The 16,973-nt window shown below is 46.0% G+C and overlaps 1 protein-coding gene across 1 annotated transcript in view; it reads right to left on the bottom strand.

The window, feature by feature from the left end:
• FHOD3 (formin homology 2 domain containing 3) overlaps positions 1-16,973 on the bottom strand; it is a 497,208-nt gene that overhangs the window by 307,843 nt on the left and 172,392 nt on the right. The gene's annotated exons all lie outside the window — the stretch shown is intronic.

Raw genomic sequence — 16,973 nt, 5'->3', positions numbered from 1 at the left:
CTTTCCTCAGGAAAGAGACATGAATACCCGTCATTATACCACACTTAGAGGCTCCCTCAAACACTGACTGCAGACAAAGGTGCCATTAGAACAAAACCAATCGCCCAAACTGTTGCTTTGCCTTGCAAGGAAGCAGGGATTTGTTTCATTTTTCTCCTAGTCTGAAAATTATGAGGCCTGTTTTTTCATATTCTCATTGGGACCTAAGACGATTTTAGCCTCATTCCACCCATTCATACCTGTATTTAGAGGGTATAGAAGCCAAGTCAGCCTTAAGTCGGGGAAGCACTTTTAGCAGCTCCATGAGTCAAGTCAGAATTTAAAAAGCAACCCTTCCCTGTCCAGGCCCATACATGGCATGTGAAGGACACAGAGTGGGCCATGCCCCATGCCTACCTTCAGTTGCAGAGCAAATCACCAGAAACTCGGGCTGCACATTTTCTGAGGCATATGTTGAAGGAATGAGACAAGTGAAGAGAAAAAAGTTTCAAGGAATCAGCAACAAAAGGGAAGCGATGAGAGGCGCGGTTGCCTGTAGGAGAGCAGCCTTCCTGATGGAGAACTAGCCACAGGTGGGGTGTCACGTGACGTGAGGTGATTGATTTTAAAACAGACCAGCTGATGCTTGGTACCCTTAATCTTCTCATGCTTGAATGTGCATAGATATCACCTGGGGAGCTTGCAAAGTGCAGACGTGGATTCAGTCCATCTCGGGTAGGCCTGAGGTTCTGCGTTTCGACCAAACTCCCAGGGCCCAGGACCACACTGGGAGAAGCACCGACCTTGGGGGTCAGGTTAACACCTGAATTGCTAGGAGAGTCCCCACCCCTACCACCAGGGATGACCAGTTACAATTTGAAGGGGTCCACACCGAGGGTGGCTACCACAGGGGGCTCTAATCCCGCTAGACCTGCTCCTCAAAGCACAGTAACCAGCATCACAGATGATACAATACTTCAGTGGTGAAGTGTACGCTATTCAAGATATGTCACTGACTAAGAAAGGCACCCCACCCTTTACCCGTGGATAACCTCTGAGCCAGCCCTTCATCGGAAAATGGGAGCAACATAGAACGCACCTGCTCCTGTGAAAATACGTGGGGAGGTATTTTACCAGCATGAATTATAACCTTTTCCACCTGGGAATGAAACCGGAAGGGCCAGTGGAGAGTGGGCTCCTCTGACACGTACGTGATTCTCACATTCAACAAATAAACCAGAGCAAAACACACAAAAAATGACAGGGTAGGAGGAGGAGAGGGCAGGTGTGATGTGACTGACGCCTCTCCTCAACCCCTCGGCTCAGAGACACTGACTGGCTGTGTCAAGTGGGGCAGGCGAGCTGAGCTGGCTCACGGCCGGCAGTGCCCACCCAAAACCGCCCCTGCGCCTCCAGCAACCGCACTGCCCTGCTGGCTTATCCTGGGTTCGGGACACACTAAAAAACCCTGGGTCATTTTCAGTGACTGGCCCTCCAACCAGAGGACACACCACCCGGCAAAATCCCAAATTCTTCCAGTCCCCCCTCCCAAAGCAGGACATTCCGGTGGCTCTGGGGGAGGAGCCTGAGGGGCCGCATATGAAGGAGGCCCCACCTCTCCTCCTGGTGTTCTGAGTTCATGAGTGCATCTGGTTGTTCCAGAAAAGAGCTCATCGTGGCCCATGGCTATCATTTTGACCTCAGATGAGCCATGCATTCTATGCCTGGTAGGTATTCGACAATGTTCTGTGTTTCTAAAGTGCTCATCTTGGACTAGTCAATTCAGTTCAAGTCAACAAACATTTACTGGACTCTTTGAGGTGTGAAGAAAGACAGAAAGGAACTAGGTTGGCTCTTAGGGAGTCGATAACCTAGTGTGGAAACAATTACACAAAGTAGAATACAGCACAAACTGAAAATCTTAGGTGACAGCCTCAGAGGTCACAGCAGAAGGACCATGGGGTCTGCATCAGATGCTCGGGCTAGAACCCTGAAGCCAGGCTTCCTGTTTCTCTCTCCTATACCCCTGATCTCATTTGGCAAGGAATTCCACATCCAACCTTTCTTACCACTGACCTGCTACACCTCTGGCCTGAAGCAGTCATCCCTCACCTGGGTCGTGCGGTGGCCTCCTACCTGCTCACCCTGCTTCCCCCTTACATGCCTCCCATCTCATGAAATCTTCCCCTTCTGGGTGAGATCTCCCCCGGCTCCCTATTTTTAAATCTCCGACATGCACTCAAATACACACATTTCAGAACCACATGCCTGTTTTCCTTCTCACAGCCTTGATCACTGTCACACTCTATATTTATGTATTTACCTTGTTTACCGTCTGTCTCTCCCCACCCCACTGCAATGGAAGGTCCACAGGAGCAGGGATTTTTGTCTGCTTTACGCATTACGGTAGCCCAGGACCTTAAACAGTAACTGCCACATAACAGGTACAGAGTACATTTCTGTGAAGTGAATGAAAGTCGGTTTCCTCCCTCCCTCCTTTTCCTCTTATCCTATGAATAGAGTGTTTGAACTCCTTTTCCACCCCATTCTTTTTCATAATTCCCAAGAGCTAGGAATAACTTTCAGGATCTTTAAGACAGATTAAGTGTCACACACACCCACCCACCTTCTGCCTAATTCCTTAAGACTCCAACCCAGGTCTGGGCATAAAATAGTCACAGGCTTGCTTCACATCCTTGTTTGGAATTAAGGAAACATGAATTAATTTGTTCTCACTTTCAGCTAAATTAATGGCAGAAGAGTCGCAGATCCAGAAACACTGCCTCTGATTTGGTAGCATAAGGACTTTTTCCTTAGTGGATAGGAGGGGAAGGAACGCCGTTTAAAAACGCCAGCCATCAGATAAAAATACCTTTGTCTTTGGTGATTTATATAATAATTGTGTTCAACCTATTTTCAAAACTCCCATGTCTAATTGACTTTGGAAGCAATAATAACCTGATAAAAGTCAAATTTTTATCATTTACATTTTATGTTTATTTTGAGGTGAGATGCTAATTCAAAATACCAAGACAAAAATATGTTTGGTATCTGTCCATGGTACCAGTAGAATGCAAATGCCCCTGTTTTCAGAAACATGTAAAAAGCTCTCTGTGGCAACCCACTTGGGTGGGAAGGGGCCAAAGAAAAAAGAGAGGGAAGAGAGGAGGGTGGTAAACTCTGCCTCCCAAAAAAAGCGGAGTTTTCCGCTTTTTTCCCAGCCTCCTTTACAACAACTTAAGGAAATTTCACAATCTCAATAGAAGGCCACATGTTAATACTCCCTTTCTTTTCATTGTCTCCTCCCAAACCCTGTAGTCCTAGAGAGAGTTTTGGCTCACTTGAAGAGCTTGGTCCAAAGGAAGGCCTTTCAAGAGCAGATTAGAGCTGACTGCAGAAATTCCTGAGGCAATTTACTAAGAAAAGAGATGCAGAGCACAAACACTCAAAGCAACAATGATTTTCCCCCACCGCCCTCTTCCTTCACTCCTGTTGCTTTTCTCCTTCAGTGAAAGAAAAAAGCTGAAGGAAATTAAGGTTTATTTCCAACACCAGCTGAATAACACTTTAAAAGCTTTGAAAAAAAAAAAAGGAATTATGCTCTTCAAAAGCAAAAGGACTACCAATGCCTTCAGCCCAGCACACCACGAGAAAACTATAGCTAGAAATGACTTGAGTTTCCAGAGCAGTCTGAATGCTCTCCTAGTGCCACAAGGGAGGAAGGGTTCAATAAAGGAGAGAAAAACTGCTGGGACCTCAACTTAGAGAAAAAAGTAGACTAGGTAAATGGGGGCAATTCACGGCACTCACTGCGACGATCCTTAAATGAGATCATTACTAATGTCTACTTAACGCATATGAAATGCAAGTCATTCACTCATATTGAAGTTGGGCTGTTCTACTGAACCTGGTTGCTACCAAGATAAAAATTAAGGACCAAATGCTGCTTGCCTGCTACGATTTATTTGTGCACAACATCTGGTCACAAAATGATTAATGTCACTCTCCCACTTTTCTAGAGTCTGAAAGCTCTAGAGAGTGAAACTGAAAACCTCCAGAATAAATAAGCAGGAAAGGCCTCTGAATTACTGAAATATTTGTCAACAGTGATAATGTCTTTGGAGCCATAGGCAACAGCCTCATGCTGTATGTTCCTTGAGCAGAAGGACCGGGTTTAAGTTTGCATCCGCTGTCCTGAGTGGACATTTCAGCTCCCCCCCAGTTTTCCACTACGGAAACTCTTTTATGGACATTGGATAATGAACATCTCCATGCGTGTGTGCAAATATTTCTCTACAGAATTAAATCAAATTTTGTCCGTGGCTCTCATGTGCTGGGTGACCTGATGTTTGAACACAGCAAGTGAGAAGCAGTACATAAAGTGAGGTATGGTTTGCGAAGCTAGGGGTATCTGGAGCAGCACAGGGGAAGAAAAGGCACCTGGCCACTGGACCTTAGCACTGCCCAAGGCTCAGAGGAAAACCATCTTCCATGGGGCCATCAAGGTGCCACCACATGGAAGCCGGCCAATTTGCAGAATGTCCACTTGCCTAAACCCAACTTGCAGAATATACTTGTTTCTCTTCATTATTTATGAAATTTTAGCAATTTGGTTAGATGTGATGGTTCTAACAGCTAATTCTGCCTACTTCTGGATGACTGGTTTTAGGAATGGTTAATTTGTTTCTGACCCAACCCCCTGCAGGTACAGCTGGGAAGAGCTGTGGGGAGAGTCGGGGGAAGGAAGTGGAGGCACGGACACTGCCTAACTGGGCAGCAGTCGACGGAGGGGGAGGCAGGAGTGGAAAGTGAGGGGGTAGTGCATTTTATATTTATGCATCCAGTCCTTTGATTACAGGCATTCCCTCCTGATTTAAACTTTCCACAAATAAAGAAATATCTAATATATTCATTCAACACAGTAAAAAAAAGTTATTAGGAATATATGTCTAAGAAAAATGAATATTCATTTTCATCAAATACATTCCAAAAATTATATATTTCGAAAATGAACTTTTATGATGTGACCAACTGAATATTCCTTAAAATGCTGTTATCGGGACAAATGAAAGCAGACTTAAATGTGAGAAATTTTCAGAAGCTACAAACTTTATGACAGTACCAACACAAGTGGGTACAAACTTAACAAATATTGAGGAAACAAGTATATCTGGAAAACTATTCTCTAGACAAAAAGGACCGAAAAGAACCTGAAGTTCATTATAATGACAAAGAAAGGGTCAAACTGTGAGTAGGTTTAGTATTCCTTATTTAACCAACAAAGGCATAAACAAGGAAATGTATAGTACCTGTTAGACTTACACCAAAATCAGATAAACTTCTTTAAAATTTTGCTATTTAAGGGATAATCTTTAGTTTTCTTGAAGATTATATTATGTATACAGCTCACTCCCATCTCTGTGAAACAGAGATCACCCACTGTATCTGTAACATGTGCAAACAATGGAACACAATGAAGATACATAGGAATGGCCACCAAGGAGGGGGTGGGTGGTGCACAGGACATGAAAAGATACAAAAGATGCTGGCATCATTATTTGAGCTTCATTGACTATCTGAAGTTGATAAAAGTCCACTAAACCTGATCTTTATACATGCAATATAAGCTATAATTAGAATTCTCCCTTTGATATGTCTACTGGAGAAGAAAAAAAATACAGAATAGGGCTTCCCTGGTGGCACAGTGGTTGAGAGTCCACCTGCCGATGCAGGGGACACGGGTTCGTGCCCCAGTATGGGAAGATCCCACATGCCGTGGAGCAGCTGGGCCCGTGAGCCATGGCCGCTGAGTCTGCGCGTCCAGAGCCTGTGCTCCGCAACGGGAGAGGCCACAACAGTGAGAGGCCCGCGTACGGCCAAAAAAAAAAAAAAAATATATATATATATATATATATATATATATATATACACATATACAGAATAAAAGCTCAAGTCCTAGTCCAGAAGATCAAAGGAGCAAAGCCAATAGTTTGAAGGAGTGGAGGGGTTGGGAGAGGAGCGAGAGTTAAGGGTGGGAGGTTATCAGGAGTATCACAGCCAGGACTAATGGATGATATTAAGAAGAAGAGAAGATAAATATTACAGAAAGCCACCGAGCAGCTTTAGGTGGAGAAGAGAGACACAATCCAATGCGTCTCAGAGAGATCGTTCTGACTACATTCACTGCGAAAAACCATTTGGAGCGATCCAAGGGACTTGAGAAATATTTGTTGAGTGGACAAAGGAAGGAGGGAAATCTGTTAAGAAGACACTCCATCCATTGAAAAATGAGGTAACAGTGGCCTGGAATAAGGTAGTTTGCCAACATTACAGGTGACAGGTGGACCAAGAAAAGTCACATTAAAAACCTTTATATCTTTCATTAACACACCTGCCTTACAGGCGACCAATTACTACTCCCCATCCAGAACCTTCTGCTCAACAACCCCTGCCCACTCACTGCCACGGAACAGATTCTGCATCCTCCTACATCATCCCGGGGTCTCCCTCCTCCCTTTCCAGAGCCTCTGCCCTTCTTTCGTTTGTCAAAATCCTGCCCATGTGTCAAGATCCATGTAGTGAGTTTGCTGGACCAGAGCATCCCTGCAGTCCGTTCAGCTCTGGCATCCCATGGGTCTGTCTTCCTGGACCGTTACTGTCCAGGGACTGTCCTGTCTCTGCCCTCGCTTCCTGCCATGTGAGCCCATCGTCTCTAAGTGTGCTGCCGACTCTCCACACGTGTGTGCCTTTCCACTGGACTGTGAACATGTCGGGGCCCCCAGGGATTAGGACAGATGTTTGCATCTCCCACAATAACTAGCACAGTACCTAGTACATTCCTGGTATGCAACACACACACAGGACTGGGAACAAACACACATTTTGACTACTTTCATGTCACAAGACAAAAATCACTTGATCTCTTAGATCCCAGTTACCTCCTCAGTAAATAAAGTTAAATGCTCTCTTTGGCCATTTGTGGCCCTAAGATTCAGTGAAAAGTGATTAATATTCAAAGCCAATCTAATCTCCTTTACTATCCGTTTCACCAAGTTATTCCCACTTTGAAAACTATCATTAACTCCATTTCCTGCCTCAAAGCAAATGTCTCCTGATGAAGATTCTCGCCTTACTGAACTCTAAGCCAGGCTCCTCTGAGCCCTCTTCCTGGCCAGGCCTTAACCTTGGCCTATAAAGACTTGAACAAACACTAACATAGTTTCTAACAGCTCAAGGCTACATCCCTAGGATGACTCATACCCCACTTAAAGTGCCGACCTGAGAAAACTCAAGGCTGCCAAAAGAATTTACTGTTTGTTCCAGCCAACACCTGAAGATAGGGCCCCCCACCCCCTCCGTCTCCAGCCTCTGTGGGAGGACAGGAACCTAAGCTGAATAAGCGCCAGTTTGTTTTTGTTTTTTGTTTTTGTTTTGTCTTCTTGGCCACCCTGCACAGCTTGCAGGATCTAAGTTCCCCGAGCAGGGATTGAATCCCGGGCCCTCGGCAGTGAAAGTGTCAAGTCCTAACCACTGGACCACCAGGGAATTCCCCAATAAGTACCAGTTTGAAAACCCAGATGGATTTCACATGGACCAACCTCCCTTCTCACTTTTTGTAATGTTTCACCTCCCTCACTCGACAGAGCCTGGCTCAGCCCCTCCCTAGCCCCTTACTCTCCTTAAACAGCCCAGTCACCTCCCTACAAATCAAAGTTGGGTTCAGGGCTTCCCTGGCGGCGCAGTCGTTGAGAGTCCGCTTGCCGATGAAGGGGACACGGGTTCGTGCCCCGGTCCGGGAGGATCCTGCATGCCGCGGAGCGGCTGGGCCCGTAAGCCATGGCCGCTGGGCCTGCACGTCCGGAGCCTGTGCTCCGCAACGGGAGAGGCCACACAACAGTGAGAGGCCCGCATACCGCAAAAAAAAAAAAAAGGTTGGGTTCAGTTCATGCTGGCCTCTTCTCCCTATTACGACAGTGTATTACTGATTAAATCTGCCCTCGCCACTTTAGCCAGTGTCTGGCTTTGTGTATCTTTGACATTCCGTCCAGCCTTAGGAACCCATCTCTCGTGGGGCCACTCCCCCCTCACCACCCACCCTCCTTCTCCACCTCAACTGAGAGGACGGATCTGACCTCCCTCATGCACACCCCACGCTCCACCCTCCTTCCTCCCCTTCTTCTCGAGCCCATTTTTCTCCTGTCACCAGACTCTACAGACCTGCTGTGAAATCCATCCTCACCCACAGCTCCACTACTGCTCTTTCTCCCCTTTGAAGTCTCACCTCACATCACTTTGTATCTCCCAACTCACCACTGAATTTTGACCCTGCGTGGCGGTCGTGCTGTGTGCCATTCTTGCTTTCCCGACTAACGATGAGTATTTTTCTGACAAAACCCTCACCCTGTGCTCCGTCCGTATTCTGGCAGCTCCAAGAACATTCCTTGGTAAAGAACATGTTCAACAAGCCCTTTGGTTTAACTGAACCTCCATCCCCCCACGTTGAACTGTCTGCATCCAGCTTGGATCTTTACACTTAGGAACAGTTGGTTTTGGAAGGAAAAAAGGTCAAGAGATTGTTTTTCTTTTATGTATAATTCAATTTGCTTCCAGATTCCTAATTTTTTCCACAACTTGCTTTGAAGTGGCTAAAAGATGTGAAATTACTGCCTTTGATCGTGGGGATTCAGTGACTCAAACTGGCTTAAGATCTGACTTAAACATAAAAGTGCCAAGTATTCTGCAGCCCTTTCCTAGCTACAGGGGGCAAAAGACAGAGACCCTGCCCGAAGCAACATCTCGAAGAGTGATGCTTTCATCTGAAGATGGCTTACAGAAGAGGGCACGGAAGGAATAAAACACTATTGTACCATCCTTAAGAATCTGCTGCTTCTGGGCATCTCTGCCATTACTCTAGGCAGGTAGACCAGAATCTGAGTCCACATCCCCTTCCCACACACCCCTAGATCTCAGAGCTGTGGGAAAGGGGTCCACTCTGGGGAGCCTACCCTGGCCTCCCAGCTCACTCCTTCACACCCCATCAATGGCTTGTTCTTCACCGTATCCCGTCTGGCTGTCAGCGGTTCATGAAACATCCAGGCTTCACTACCTCCTCAGTTCAGAGGCTCAGTCAGGAGGAAAGCCATACAACCTTGATCTGGACATCCAGGGAATTTAGATATCACACTTTATAACTAGACCACTTATTCTGGTCCAAAAGTCCTTATGAGTCCTTTGTTCACCTAAAGGTCATCAACCCATAAAAACAAACACAATAGTAAAGGAAAAATTTATGTCTTTCCTGTAATGAGGAATTTTTCAGAGGGAAAAAGAAAAAGCATATAGCACATCTGTATTTTTAATCAAGAATAAGAGACTTCCAATTATTCAAATAAATATGGCAAGTAATAAAACATGATTATTTCAATATTATGACAACCAGGGCCAAGCAAAGGGGGGATTCAATGTAAACAGAAGAGAATTAGGGACAGAGAAAGTGTGAGGGGCACCAGGAGAGAAAGCAAAAGCCCCCACCAATCTCACCTCCCACGGGGTCAATGTCCCCCAATCCAGCCCTTACAAAGGCGATCCCTTCCTAGGATCCCTCCTTGGATGACTCCAGCTTCATGGGCTCTGCTCGCCCCGGAACCAAGCCCAGTTTATCATGAGGGAAGCTACAGAATGACCGCCCCCCCTCCCTCATTCACACGGCCGTGCTCTCCTCTCTCTCAGTCTTGCTGTGCTGCCTGCCATTTGCCCTGTGTGGAGTAACAGGCTCCGCCCACAGTCCCGAACCCTGTGACCAACAGCGACATCTGTGGACAAGAGACGGAGATTCCTTCCGCCCATCTGATGGCATCACCTTTCCCACCCCTGGCAGAGGTGAGCATGGCTTTCAGGCCCTCATCAGCCTGTGCAGACACTCCTTAGAGCAGGACCCAGGGGAAACGGCGCTGTCGAAGTCAGCAAACCCATGTAAGTCTGGGAGGTCAGGCACCATGGTCGGGGTACCTCAGCATCCTCAGGCACTCAGCACTGTGACAAGTAACACGGTTCAATAAAAGACTGATGGGTTGATGGATGGACCAAATGAGTGAGTGAAAGAACAAACTTTGTAAACTACAAATCACTATATTAGTGAAATGCTTTTAAAAATAAATTTCTCTAGACCAATCTTTGGATCATGCTTTTCCTAACATACCTAGTGAATTGGAAGTTCTGACAATCACATTTTTTAACTCATAGGTTTTAGATAATGTTATCTAGGCCACAATTATTTTTTAATGTGTTTATTTTCTCTGATTATAAAAGTAATACATTCCCACTGGGGGAAAATGCTATTATTATACAGAAAAAATTAAAAAACACTATAATTACATATCTGTATATGAAGTAAAAGCCTCCTATAATCCCACCCCTATAGATTTTGGTATATAGTCTTCTAGGCTTGTTAAATTAATAGATTAACATCATATATACATTTAAACTAAGCAGTGTTTTTGCTAGTTACTGCACCTAATTATGTTAGGGAAAGTTTCTCAGAAATCATTTTGTCAGTCTTTATTTCAACGGCAGGTTCTTCCCATTAGAATTCTCAATTCCCTTTGTGTTTCTTCACCCCTCTATGAGATTTCAACTTCCTGAGTTGACTATTTAAAACATCCTCATGGCAGTCAATGAAGAGTATCAGCCACAGCCTTGCTCACCCCATGGCTGGGCCTCTGCATGGACCACAGGGTGGCTGAGAATGCCAGCCAGCCGAGCTGCCAGGGCCCCGCGGGCACCATCCTTGCACATGACTTAGCCCAGGGGCAGCACCAAGCTGCTAAAGGCTCCAAGGACAGGTGAGCACCCGAGTCCATCAAAAATGGGGTCACAGCCACACATGGGCCAAGAGAGAAGATGAACCGCCTGGGGGCCAAGGGTGGTGTGAGGGAAACACTGCCATGAAAGGCACAATCTCCAACCTACACTGCAGGCAAAAACCCTTTATAGATTAAATAAGTGAATAACAAAATAGTCCCAAGGCTTTCTGTTCTCCAAGTACAAGGCATAAACCTTGGTTTTTTGACTTGTTTTATTGAGATATACTTTACTTTATATATCATAAAATTCATGTTTTTAAACTGTACAATTAAACGATTTTTAGTATATTTTTCAAAGTTGGGCACTCATCCCACTCTCTAATTACATTTTCATCACACCAAAAAGAACCCCCATACCCATTAGTAGCCCCTCCCCACTCGCCCTTCCCCCCCAGCCATAAGCAACCATTAATCTACTTTTTATCTTATGGATTTGCCTATCCTGGAAAATTCATATCAACAGAATCATACAATATGTGGCCTTTTATGTCTGGCTTCTTTCACTTAACCTGATGTTTTCAATGTTATAGTATGTACCAGTATATCCGTACTTCTTATGGCTGAATAATATTCCTGTGTATGGATGGATATACCACATTTGTTTATCCATTCATCAGTTGATGGAGGTGTGAGTTGTTTCCACCTTTGGCTCTTGTGAACAGTGCTGTTATGAACATCTGTGTATAACTTTTTGTGTGGTGGCCTTATGTTTTTAATTCTCCTGGTTGTAACCTAGGGGTAGAACTGCTGGGTCACATGGTAACTCCATGCTTACATAACCCTGTTACATAACCGGGCCTCTCACTGATGTGGCCTCTCCCGTTGCGGAGCACAGGCTCCGGACGCGCAGGCTCAGCGGCCATGGCTCACGGACCCAGTCGCTCCGCGGCATGTGGGATCTTCCCAGACCGGGGCACGAACCCGTGTCCCCTGCATCGGCAGGCGGACGGACTCTCAACCACTGCGCCACCAGGGAAGCCCGCATAACCCCAGTTTTTGATGAATGAGTTTTCTCCAGCAAATCTCAGTAGTCCCCTCCTTACCAACACACACAGTTTTCATGATCGGTGGCCACAGCACATAAGACCCTGACATTTCACAGAATGCAGAGGATGTGAAATGCCCAGAAGACCTTGACCCCTGGAACATTCCAGAACTAACCCTATCCTCCTTAGAGCCTCAGGATATTCTACCTCCTCAAAAGACCCTGAAGACAGAGCTGAGCCCCAAACCAGCCAAGAACGGCCTGCAGCTCCAAGCAGCTTAGGCCTCAGCTTGAAGGGAAACTGGCCACACTTTCAGAAGTCCAGGGCCCCAACCTGCCAGAGGCCTCAGGGGTCTACTCTGGGCTAGGAGAGGGCTCAGGCCGAGTCAGAGGCAGAGGCCACTGAGTCAACCTAGGTAGACCTCAGCCGGCTCAGGGTCCTTCCCTGGCGTTCCCAGGGCTCCCCTCCATCCCTAACCCCATTCTCTGACCCACTCTCCTCAGGCACCTGCCTTCTTGGGTTTTAGCCCTTCTGAGTCCTCCTTGCCTTCCAGGGAGTGTCCGGCTGTCAGCTGCCAGCTGCAGGGAAACAGCTCCAGCACTCAGTTTGCAGGCTGCCTCCTGCTCTAAAAGCTCAGCATCCTAATTACAAGGGCACGGCCCAAACGATGGATGGGACAGGACAAGAGTCCTCTTTAAGAGAATTTGCCGAAACCCGTGGAAGTAATATCGATGTCTCAATCCTAATTCCCTTCCTCTCAGTCCACACCCGCATCACTCTCGTGCCTCGTGGGTGCACCCCTCCTGTAGGAACTGAACTAACTTATGAGACAAAACAAAGGAAAACCATGTTCCTACAGACATGGTGGAGTCAGTGAAACGGGCAAACAGGTCTATCTTCTGGAGTACAGTCATTCTTGTTTTACAAGATCAACCCAAAATCAAGATGCCTCTTTAGGGATCTCTAAGTCCCTTCCAAGGTCTTTTAACTGTGTTATGTTGCATAAATATTAGGGGAAAAAAATGTGGTTTCCTAAACTCCATCTTTAACTGCTAGAGTCAATGGAAGAAGAAAGTCAGAAGTAAAGGAACCAAATATTAAATAGAGAACTTGGATGTCCCTGCCACATGACCATAACATATGGGTAGGACGTGGGATCTACAACATTGGGATCAGATTTGTTTCCTAAAATGGGCTCCAAGTTATGATGGTCAATTTTATGTGTCAGTTTGGGCCGAGGGATGCCCAGATAACTGGTAAAACATTATTTCTGGGTGTGTCTGTGAGGGTGTTTCTGGAAGAGATTAGCACTTGAATTGGCAGAAGGAGTAAAGATCACCCTCACCAACTCAGGTGGTATCAGCCAATCCACAGGCCTCAGGATAGAACAAAATGGAAATGGAGCAAATCTGCTCTTTTTATGCTTAAACGGGAACATCCATCTTCTCCCGCCCTCAGATATCAGCACTCCTGATTCTTGGACCTTCAGACTCAGAATGAACCACATCCCCAGCTTTCATGGCTCTTCAGTTTGCGGACGGCAGACAGTGGGACTTCTTGGCCTCCATTATTGTATGAGCCAATTCCTATAATAAATCTCAGCTTCTATACAGGTATCCCATTGGTTTTGTTTCTCTAGAGAACCCTGACTAATACACAAGTGTTATTAATATCTGAGGATGCTTCTCAAAATATGTGTTCTGGAATAAAGAGCTCTCTTTCCCAAGGTATTCTCAGCCGTTGATACATTCCAGGGGAATGGAAATTTTGCAGAGGGAGGTTAGACACCACTGGCCTAGGAGGGATTAGCAACACACTCTGAAAATGATGAAGAGTGATGCTAAAATATCTTCCTATTAGTTTTCTCTATTCCACTGACTCAATGCAGAGAGGGTATTGGTTTCGCCATGTCTCACTTTGAGTCAGTGAGGAAGTTATTAAATATTTTATAGAACATCAGTGCATTCAGAAAACGTCTGGACGTAATATGGAAGAGAAAAAAATCCCCCTAAACTAGAAATTAGGAAATCACGGCTCTAGCCCTTGCTGTATGACTCAGAAGTGCTTCTCAAACTTTAATGAGCTTACGTATTATTCAGGAATCGTGTGGAAACGCAGGTTCTGATTTAGCAGTTCTGGGTGGGATCTGAGATTCTGCATTTCTAACAAGCTCCCAGAAGAAGCTGGTGCTGCTGGTCCAAGGACCACACTTTGAGTAGCCAAGGTTACAGGACCTCATTGCATTTCACTGGGCTGCCTGCCCAGTGTCCTGCCTTCAAATGAAGGAAGCTCAGTTGGATTTGAAAACAAATCTCTAAGGACTCCGCTTGCTGTAAAATCCTACTTTTCTTTGGAGCGGATTCTATGTGTTAGTGACAGTCACATGCAGATAGCAGGGTTGTTAAGAGACAAGTTCAAATTCTAGCTCCTTCTGCCTACACAACGGTCACAGCAGTGTTGTTTAGAATAGCCAAAAAGTGGATATAATGCAAAATGTCCACCAACTGATCAATGGATCAATGAAATGTGGTAGATACATGCAAGGGAATATTATTCAGCCATAAAAAATAATGAGGTACTGAGACACAGATCAAACTCAAAAACATCATACTAAGTGAACGCGGCCAGGGGATGAATTGCCCAGAAGAGGCAAATGCATAGAGACAGAAAGCGGATTAGTGGTTACCTAGGGCCAACCAGGGGAAGATAGAATGAGGACTGACTGCTAACCAGAATGAGGTTTCCTTCTGGGATGACGGAAATGTTCTGGAATTAGATACTGGTAATCGTTGCACAACTTTGTGGATATACCCAAACTCGTTGAATGGTACACTTTAAAAGGGTGCATTCTATGGTGTAGCAATTATATCTCAATAAAGCTATTTTTAAACGTTCTGGTTCGTTCACTTGCTAAATATGTGACCTTGGACAAGTTAAAAAGTTTTTTCTCATCCATGAAACAGGGATGATGTAAGAGTAACTCCCCCCCCCCACCGCCACCTCAGCGGGTTAGTCAGAAACACTACCAGACACTAATTTGGGCTTCAAAGTTCATAGGTTGCATCTCTAATGGGAATCACATAGGCCACATAATTTATATGTTTAAGACTGTAACAAAATATGCACTATAGAGAAATGGGATTTGCACTTAACACTCTCTTCATTTTCATTCGAGACTTCCTTTTCTCCCGCCCCAAGCCACATCATTACCTGAGTCTGACAATTTTATCCTCTCAAATAACATTTGCTGAGGTCCTGAAAACCCTGGTACTAAAATGATTGGAAACAGCAATTATTTCTCCACCTGGTTCGGATTCTTTCACAGCTATTGTGTTACTGCCCACAAAAGCTATGAAAACCATTATTCGTATCATCTAGTTTATGTAAAACTCCCTGGGACAGAAAAAAAATTGCACTTTGGAAGCTAAGCCCTTAAAACAAATAACCTTTCCAGGTGCTGCAAAGAAAATATCCCTTACACTGTGGATGGACAGACAAGCAATTGTGAGAGTAGCAGAAAACCAGCGACCTTTAAACTGGGGCATTTTCCCAAGAGGAGGTTTTCTTTTACTGTCTTTGCCCTGGTGATTCTAATTTCCTACAGCAAAACCTCAAGAAGAACTTTTCAAAGTCAGCAATCGGGAAGAAAGGAGCCTTTACTTGGAGAAGTCCTGAACAGACCATCGTTTAGATCCTAACTGCACGGACTACTCTTTGTTTGAACGAGGCCAGTGCTCAGGAGGAGACCGGGAGCTACTAGTGCAGGGCAGCTGAGGACAACCGCTCGCCACGCACACAGGGTGACCAAGGGAAGTAGAAGGGGTGGTTTCTATCCATAACAACCTTGTATCCTTTGGGGAGAAGGTGCAACCACAGGAAACCCCGAGAGGGTGCATCGTGAAGCCGGACACAAGCCAGCTGGGGTCAGGTGGGAGCAAGCACTGGGGCTCGGGTGTGAGACTGCGGGTTCCCAGGAGGCAGCCAGGCTTTCACAGCTCCTGACAGCACCCACACGGCACGGACTGGTGTTCCTCTACCTCCTGGGGCAGGACAGAGGACCAGGGGTAGCGTCCTCACCTTTTCAAGTCCATCCACTCAAAAAAGCACACATCCTCTGCCCTTCCTTCTATGGCAGAAATGCAATTAACACTGTTGCCTCTGGGATGTTGCAGTATCTGAGCCACAAGGGAACGCCAGAGCCAGGACTGAAAGCCCTCGGTCCTCGCTCAGAGAGGGCAAGTAGGTTGCCGTGCCAGACACCATGGCCTCTCTATGGGAAGGTGTCACCAGTCCACGGGAGAAGCTGCCAGCTACTCACCACTCACAAAACGCTTACCACCTGACAGCTCTTCACCTGGGACTTCACTTCCAACCCCATGACCTTGGCCTTTTCATCCCTATCGCCAGTGAGGACATCGGTGTCCAGGGGCTTCAACACTCTGCCTGACATCCCAGAGCAGAGCAGGAATCTGGCTGACTTTGTTGCATTTCATCCAGGTTCGGGGTGCTGGGCGGCGCAGGTCGGGGGAGAGGCGCTTCTCTCACTGCGCTCACCAGGAGACATGCGAAGTCAGGGAACGTACCCAGGGTCTGTACAGATCATCGAGCACTACCCCAGTTACAAGTGTCATCAGTTTTAAGTATATCAATGATATGTAATTATAGAACCACACAGGTTTTAGAAAGCACAGGACGGGAGAAGTACATACCCTGCCACCCCCTCCCCTACTTACCTGCCAAAGCTGTGCCTCAGAAACCTCTCAGTAAAGCTCTCCTGTCCTACAAGACAACTGTCACAACTTGAATGACGAAATTCTTTGCCATCTCTGAGCTAATCCAGTTCCTCCGTGTTATGCCTGAGGAAACTGAGGCTGCAGAGACTATGGCTCTTCGTTCATATCACTAATATTTATTGAGCATCTACTGTGTGTTGGGCGTCTGTTAAGCACTGAGGAAAGAGTGGTGGGCCCACAAGGGTGCAGTTCCTGCTCAGTGGCAGAACAGAAACCCCATCGAGGGGTCTTCCGACTATAAAAGCATATGCCAACTGCTGCCCGTGTTCATATCTGTTCTTTGTTCATCGTGTTCTGCATTTGACCTTTTTGGGTTCTAGAGGGACAAAGCAACACAGAGGAGGCCGCACCTT

Source organism: Delphinapterus leucas, chromosome 14, assembly GCF_059928025.1.
Source record: "Delphinapterus leucas isolate spDelLeu-1000000601 "Yukka" chromosome 14, BTC_Dleu_Yukka2, whole genome shotgun sequence".
In the NCBI taxonomy this organism is placed as follows: Eukaryota; Metazoa; Chordata; class Mammalia; order Artiodactyla; family Monodontidae; genus Delphinapterus; species Delphinapterus leucas.
This window is presented reverse-complemented; position numbering and strand designations above follow the sequence as displayed.